At 48.5% G+C, this 7340-nt stretch overlaps 1 protein-coding gene across 2 annotated transcripts in view; it reads left to right on the top strand.

Annotated features, from left to right (window-relative positions):
• Positions 1–1723: 1723 nt before the first annotated feature.
• Positions 1724–7340, top strand: part of CPLX2 (complexin 2) — a 71134-nt gene continuing 65517 nt past the window's right edge. For both annotated transcript variants that reach the window (XM_070414371.1, XM_070414374.1), the window contains exon 1: positions 1724–1952. The gene's annotated coding sequence lies outside the window, so the exon portion shown is untranslated. The remainder of the gene's footprint in view (positions 1953–7340) is intronic.

Genomic DNA, 7340 nt, shown 5'->3' with positions numbered 1-7340 from the left:
CATCTCTCACAAGTTGTGTGGTCTTGGTCAGGTCAGTCTGCCTCTCTCAGCCTCAGATGTTTTCAGTGTTGGAGAGAATAATACCAACCAGGTAAGTTTGTCACGAATATCAAATGAGACTGTGAAGTGAGCTGTTGCCATGGTTTTGCCTTCTACGGTGAAAGGGAGCTGTGATTCAGGCCTGGCATCTTACAGCCTCAGACCTGTGGCCCTCCGCCCTCCTCTTCTCCCCTATCCTATGGAATACTGATGTGATCCTCTTTTTTAAAACATTCTTGGTTGATTTATACCTAACAGAAGGTTCTACAGTGACGTGCACAATAGCTCACGCCTTTACAGGGAGAAAGGGACTCTGAATGCATTGGTGTGCGGCAAGTTCCTCTCAGAACGCTATCCAATGAGAACCCTGCAGTGAACAAGACAGACATGATCCTTGCCCCTGGACAGTTTCAATCTGGTTGAGAGAAATCCAATGATAAACAAGTAAACATGTCAGTAAAATAATTTGAAAGAATAATAATTACTAAGAAAAAATGATACAGGCAATGTTATAGACTAATTAGGGGAGCAAATATTAGAGTGGCCACAGAAGGCCTCTTTAGGAGGTGATGTGTGAGCTAAAATTCAAAGGACAAGAAGGATTCAGCTATGTAAAGATCAAGGTTATAAGGGTCCCCAAAATAACAAACAGCAAAAAAAATTTTTTTTTTTTGTTTTTAAAAAGCAGCTTGTTACAAAATGGAAGCCACTGGAGGTAGAATTACTGAGTCAAGAGAGAGTTGGTGGTGATAAGGCAGAAAGGTTAGGCCAGGATGCTGCCATGTGGGGCTTTGCAGGCTGTGGAGATCATATGCACTAGAGGCCCAATGCACAAAATTTGTGCAAGAGTAGGCCTTCCTTCCCCCGGCTGCCGGCACCAGCTTCCCTCTAGCACCTGGGACCCGGGCTTCCCTCGCAGCCCCAGCTTCATCCGGAAGGACATCCGGTCTAATTAGCGTATTACGCTTTATATATATATAACAAATGAACAATCACATGAAGGAAAAGAAGTTACTTTGCCCTCTGCTTCGCACATGTACATTCATTCCGATGTAATTCAACATCTGTTGTGTGTCAGTCACCACGCTAGTAGATGGAGATACAGAGAAAAATAAAATATTTGAATGAGCATGCTTTAACCTGAAGATAAAGCATAGTAGTATGGTTGGAAGAATATTCCAGCCAAAAGGAGAGCAGGTACCTGTTCAGAATGAGTGGTCAGATCATTTGTCCTGATAAGAACACAGTTGGAGAGGAGGTCCTGGGTCTTGCTGGTGAAGGAATGAAGACTGCATCTTATTATAGATGCACTATACTAATACATGGGACAGTTAGAAAGCTCTAAGGCATGGTAGATGATTGACAGGAATGATGTATGAGAGGCAGTTAGACCAGTTAGTCAAATTTGCAGCAGAGCAGGTACAAGGCCTGCATTTGGTTATTGGACACAGAAATGGAGAGGGGAGGGGGGTGATATTTTCAAGGCAGGATGTTCTTTGTCCCCTAAGTAACAGGACCGTAAGTCCTCAAACTTCAGGGCAGAACTGACTGTGGGGAACTCCTCCATGTCTCCCTCTCGCTTTCACAGACAACTCTGCTGGCGCCCTCTCTCCTCCCCGTCACCAGCCCCCCCCCCCCCCCTTTCTCAGGAAGCTTGGGTCTCCCCGGGAGCAGGTCTGCCCTAGGGGGAAGCCTCTGCTCTGTGCCTTGCAGCTCAGCGACTGACATTCAGGCGGACGGAAGAGGGGTTCGGCGCCCCCCCCCCACGCACCCACCCCACATGCACACGTGCTAGCCCAGGCAGGTGGGAGCGCTGCCGCGGAAGAGTCCAAAAAGAGGGAGGAGAGTCGTGCCAGAATCTCGGTCCGGTCCGGGCTCCAGGTCGGCCACAGAGGAGCTGCAGCCTCCAACAGGTTCGTAGAACGCGCGCTCGCTCTCTGTTGCTGAGCCGCCACCTCCTCCGCCCGAGAGACCCTAGTCACAGGCCCGCGCCGCAGAGCTCCCTGCCGGCAGCGGCTTCCTCTCCTCGGCTCTCCTTCCCTCTCCCGTAGCTCTCACCGCCGCCGGCTCTTCCGGGCAAGGCGGGGAGCGCCGGGGCTCAGCACCACCTCGGGGGCAGTTCCGTGCACTGTGGGGGTCCTCGCCCCGGCACTGGGCAGACAGCAGCCGCCCCGCCCGCGGGCTACTCTCCCGTTCGGTCCCGGTTCAGCACCAGGGCCCCTCGCCCCCTCAGGCTCTGCTCCTCGTCAGTTCGGCGCATCAGCACCGCGGCGGTGGACAGCTCCAGCCAGCCCCAAACAAAGCCGAGGGGCGGGGGCCTCCGCGCTCCATGGGGGTGGGTGTTTGCATCGCTAGGGGATCTCCGCCCGCCCCCACAGCAGTGTCAGGGGCGAGCTGAGGAGGGGGGCCTAGTCGCGATCGCTCTTCGGTCTACAGTTCGCCAAGGCCTGGCAGTACAATGGCGGGTTCCAGCTGGAAGTCAGGAAAAGGGTGGGAGGAGAGATAGGTACAGACGGTCCTGAGCTCCAGCTGGGTGAGCTGGGGAAGGAGGATGCCACCCCCTCTTCTACCCCAAGCTCCTACCTCCACTCTAGCTCAAGACCACGGACTTCCTTCCAGGAGCCTAACACCGATGCCCCAGGCCGGCAGCTGCAATCACTGACTCGGGCTGCCCCCAGAACATCCCTAGAAAGTAAGAGGCTGAGTTTCCGTGGGGGAGGGGGACCAAGAAACCACGGAGAAGCCTCACAAATAGGGCAGCTACATGCTCTTCTTCCCTCCTGCCCAGGCTTCCTCTCCATACCTTCCGAGTGAAGCCACAAGGAAGGGAGGTGAGGGGAGCAGGCAGCAGGTTGTGAATAGGTTTGGCTCTGGGAGGTTGCAATTAGCAAGAAAAGAGGTTGAAGAAGTATGAGAAGCTGAGAGGTTCCCAAATAGAAAAGCCAGTTCAGCGGCAGAAAACCAAATGTGAAAGTGGAAACCTTTTCCCTTTGAGCTGAGGCTGGGAGATCCCTTGGATCATGTGATCCTTTCGCTCACTGCAGGTCTCACTGGGAGACCCCGCCTAGGGGGCAGAAGGGATTTGCCCAAGGTCAGGCAGCAATTTAGTAGCAGAACTGGGCCTAAAGCCCAGGCTCCCCAAATCCTGGGTCTGTTGTATAACATTCATACAGAAGCCTTTTAAAATCTGAGATGCAGGGAGAAGAGCTGAGTGGTTGTTTTTTTGTTTTGTTTTGTTTTTCTTTAAAATCCACCTTAATTCCATCTGCAAATATAGTTCCTTTTAATCGTCTTGAGCAAGCAACATTACAAATATTCCTCATTTGTGCTGCCTAGCTGTGTCAGTCTATGGAAGGCTGAAACCAAAGTGGTGTGGGGCAGCTACAGACTGATGTCCATCTCTCCTTTTCACTGAGATGCCAGGCAGAGGACAGCCCTGAGCTCAAGAGCTCCCATTCTTGAATTCAAAAAGCCCATCACCATTGCCATCTTTATGAGCAAGTTTTAAGACCACAGCCTTAATATTTTATTGGTTTCTCTGGATCTCAGATTTTCAAACTTTTAAGGACAGGTCTGCTCGTGGGTCCTTAAGCAAGGCCACCTTAGTGACAAGAGGGTAAGAAGTAAGTAGAAGACGTGAGAATCAAATACAGGTCTGTCTCCAGGCAGAAATGACGGCCGCACATACAATTTAACATTTCCTAGTAGCCACACTTTAAAAAATGTAAAAAGAAACTGGTGAAATTGATTTTCATAATGCTTTCTTTAATGCCACACATCCAAAAAATATGAAATGTCGTCAATGAGGTAGCTCACATTATTTTGTTCTTACCAAGATCTCAGAAATCCGTGTGTACTTCAAAGTTACAGCACTTCTTCCAAAGACTAGCCTCCCTCCCAGCGCGCAAAAGCCCCAGGTGGTCGGTAAATGGCTTTCATATTGGATGACGCAGGTTTGGACTCTGTATTTTTCCCACTGAGCCATCAGTCCTGGAACGCTAGCCCCACTGGATGTTCTGGGGGTGGGGGAACATCCTTTGTTGAATTTCGCTGTATATTTAAAGAATTTAAAACTTTAACTTCACCATATGTATTTGACTCCTTCCGGCCCCAGAGTGGAGTGGTTTTTATTCTGAGTCCAAATCTCAGTTCTGTCACTGGCATGTGACCTTTGGCAAGTACCCTTCTGAGAAGACAAGTTAATGGTCCCACCTATGAGGGTTTAATGAAAAGCCTGCATGAGATGAGGGTGGAGCCTGGCACATAGTAAATGCTCAAAAATCATGGTAGCTACCATTCCTGTTATTATTCCCTTGGTAAACATGCTCTGTGTTGGGGCACTGGCTGTGCAGTAGGGAGACAGGGAAGTGTCCTGAGGAGGACACAGACCAGCTGAGGAAGCCAAAAAGAAAACAGCTGCTCTGTGATAAGTGCTTTAATCGAGGATACCAGGCCGTGGGCTCTCCTGTGCAGGAGTAATGAACTGTGGGGGAAAAGAAAAGGACCTCAGAGAGATGGAACTGTGTGGAGAGGCCTGAAGGCATGAACTCACAGCCACCAGGGTGATGTCACTGTGCCAGAGGGGCCTCGAGATGGGAACTGTGAAATGGGAATGGACAGAAAGGCTGGAGCCAGTCTCCAAAGGGCCTCTTGTGATGAAATATTTCAAACATATTTTTTTAAATAGAAAGAATAGTATAAGAAAGCCCCACTTATCTATCATCCAGCTTCAACAATTGGCTAATTTTGTTTCATCCATACCCACACCCAGTTTCATCATACACACAGAGAGACTTATTTTAAAGCAAACACAAGACATCACATCATTCAGTGCAGAAGGATTTTTAACATCAACAACAACCTTTGCCATTCGAATGTTGTTGTTCCACTAACTCGAATCATGACTTTCCCTCCTTGATCTGTTCTGAACATTCCTGTTTTTTAGCAGAAAGTTTTGAGAGAGGCCACACCATGGAGATGAACCATGTGCATTAGAGAAACTATTTCAGAAAAAAAAGGGGGGGTGTACATCAACCCTCAACAGGTGTGACCAAGCCAAAATTGTTTATCTTTCCGAACTACACCATGGCAGAGGAGAGTAACTATTTGCAAGCTGACCAAAAGACAAATTGAGCCCCATAAAACAAAAGTGAGAGCTTCCCTTTCAAAGTAATCTGAGCCATAAGCTCATAAGAATAGAAGGCCTGAAGGGGAGTGTGTGGACCAGGAGTCAGGCTGCCCGGGTTCAAACCCAGCCATGCCACTTAGCAGCTGTGTGAACATAGGCAAGTTCCTGACCTCTCTGTGTTTCAATGTCCTCATCTTTAAAGTGGAGATTATGAGAATCACAATACTACTTATTTCAAGGAGTTCCTGTGACAATTAAACAAGTTAAACTTCTATGTATAGCACCAGGTGGGTACTTGAAATATTGGGAGGATCACTTTGTAAAGTATATGATTGTCTAACCACTATGCTGTATACCTGAAACTAATACAAATTTATATTTAATGTTTTAAAAAAGTTAAAATTTGTGAAGCACTTGGTGCCTAGCATTTAGAACGTGACATATTGGTTAAATAAAAATGAGTGAAAGGGGGTAGGGAAGCAGAGAACGTGTGCTGTAAAAAGTCAACTAGTTGACTAGAGCTGGACTCTGAGGGGTGAAGATCAAGCCCAAATGCCCATCTTGTTCTTTAAGCAATGAGGGGCCATCAAAGGCTTTTAAGCAGGGGGATTTGGGAGGAGAGGAAGTTAAAACCCAAAGACCCAGAGAAGAAAAGGGGCCTATCCACAGTCACATAGACAGTCACTGTCAGGTCACTGACATCTGTCCCCCTACTGATCCAATATTGCAGGGGGCAAGGGCAGAATATAGTTTGTCCCCTCACTGCATCCTCAGGGTTAAAAGAATACCTAGGATATTCTCAGTAAATATTTGTGGAATACATTGCTGAATTGATGACCAGAGAGAGCAGGAAAAGTAAAAAACCTTGAATCCTCAAGAAAATCCATGCATTTTGGACAGTGGTGAAACCTCTCTCAGGAAAATAAATCAAACCCCTACAGATGGTGCCTTGGGGGGCTCAAGTCCTTCTGAACCCCAGCTTCTGTGACAAATGCCACTACCACTCACACTCCCCCTGACACCCTCTCAAGTTGCAACAAGCATTGCTGCACAGGGTTCAGAAGTTAATCTTGGTAAAATGACTGAAAGATGAAAACTATTCCCCAGACATTCAGCGTAGTAATTGCCAACGCAGAGAAAATCTATCTCCACATTTGCAAGAGGCAGGCCTTTGTGTTGCACAAAAACCAGACATTAGAATTCCTGTCTTTGACTCGTCAGGAAGCTGGGACAGCCACGTGGGCAAGTAGCGTCTTGCAGTTCAACCAGCAGATGGAAGGAGACTCAGAGAAAGTCAGAGCCAGCTCCCAGGGTGCTGAATGCCCACTTGGAGCAGGGCATGGAGCCAGGTGCTCATCCAAACTGCAGAGAACGCCAGCCCTGGCACTCCTGGCTGGGTGGTCTTGGGGAAGTCCCACCACTTCTCTGAACTTCAAGTTCATCATCTATCAAATGGGGATAGCACTGCTGTCGCCCCTGGGCCATTTTGCTGTTGACTCTGGCAGCATGGGGTTAGGGTTGTCATCCCATTTCACAAATGTGGAAATTGAAGCCCCAAGAATGGCTCATTAATTTCTCAACACTCACTGAGCACCTCTGATGGGCCAGTGACTATTTTAGGAGCTGGAGAGAAAATGAATAATAAGAAAGGGTCTGTGTTCTTACTGAGCTCACTTTCTAATGGGGAGAGAGAAAATAGTGAGTGAACAAATAATTTCACCAAGTTATATAAGTGCTAGGAAGGAACTAAAAGAGGTGTGAGCTAAGGAAAGTGGTGACTGTTCACCTAAGGCAGGAAGGGGAAACTTGAAGAAAGAGGCATTGAAGCTGACATCTGGATGGGAAGAAGCAGCTAGCTATGGGACAAGTGTCCGGGCAGAAAATACAAAGGTCCTGGGGTAGAAGGAAGCCTGACAGGGTGCAAGATAGAAACTAAGTGAGTGAGAGAGAGAGGGTGGTAGAGATGGGGGATGGAGGTTAACAGGGGCCAGAGCAGGAAAGCCTTGAGGACTGGGGGAAGCAGAGGCTGGCATAATCTAAACGGTGGTTGAGTCATTCCCTTGTCACCCCACTGGTAAGGGGCTTGAGAGGCAAAGCCCAGGTCAGAGTGAATGCCTGGACCCCCCCTCCCCCTTCAGGCCCACAGCCCCTGCTGCCATCTCCAGAGTAGGTC

The sequence above is a fragment of the Myotis yumanensis genome, unplaced genomic scaffold (assembly GCF_028538775.1).
Source record: "Myotis yumanensis isolate MYYU_CA2020_CCGP unplaced genomic scaffold, mMyoYum1.0.hap1 SCAF_5, whole genome shotgun sequence".
Lineage (NCBI taxonomy): Eukaryota > Metazoa > Chordata > Mammalia > Chiroptera > Vespertilionidae > Myotis > Myotis yumanensis.
Note: the sequence above shows the minus strand (reverse complement) of the source record. Positions and strands in the feature narration are given on the sequence as shown.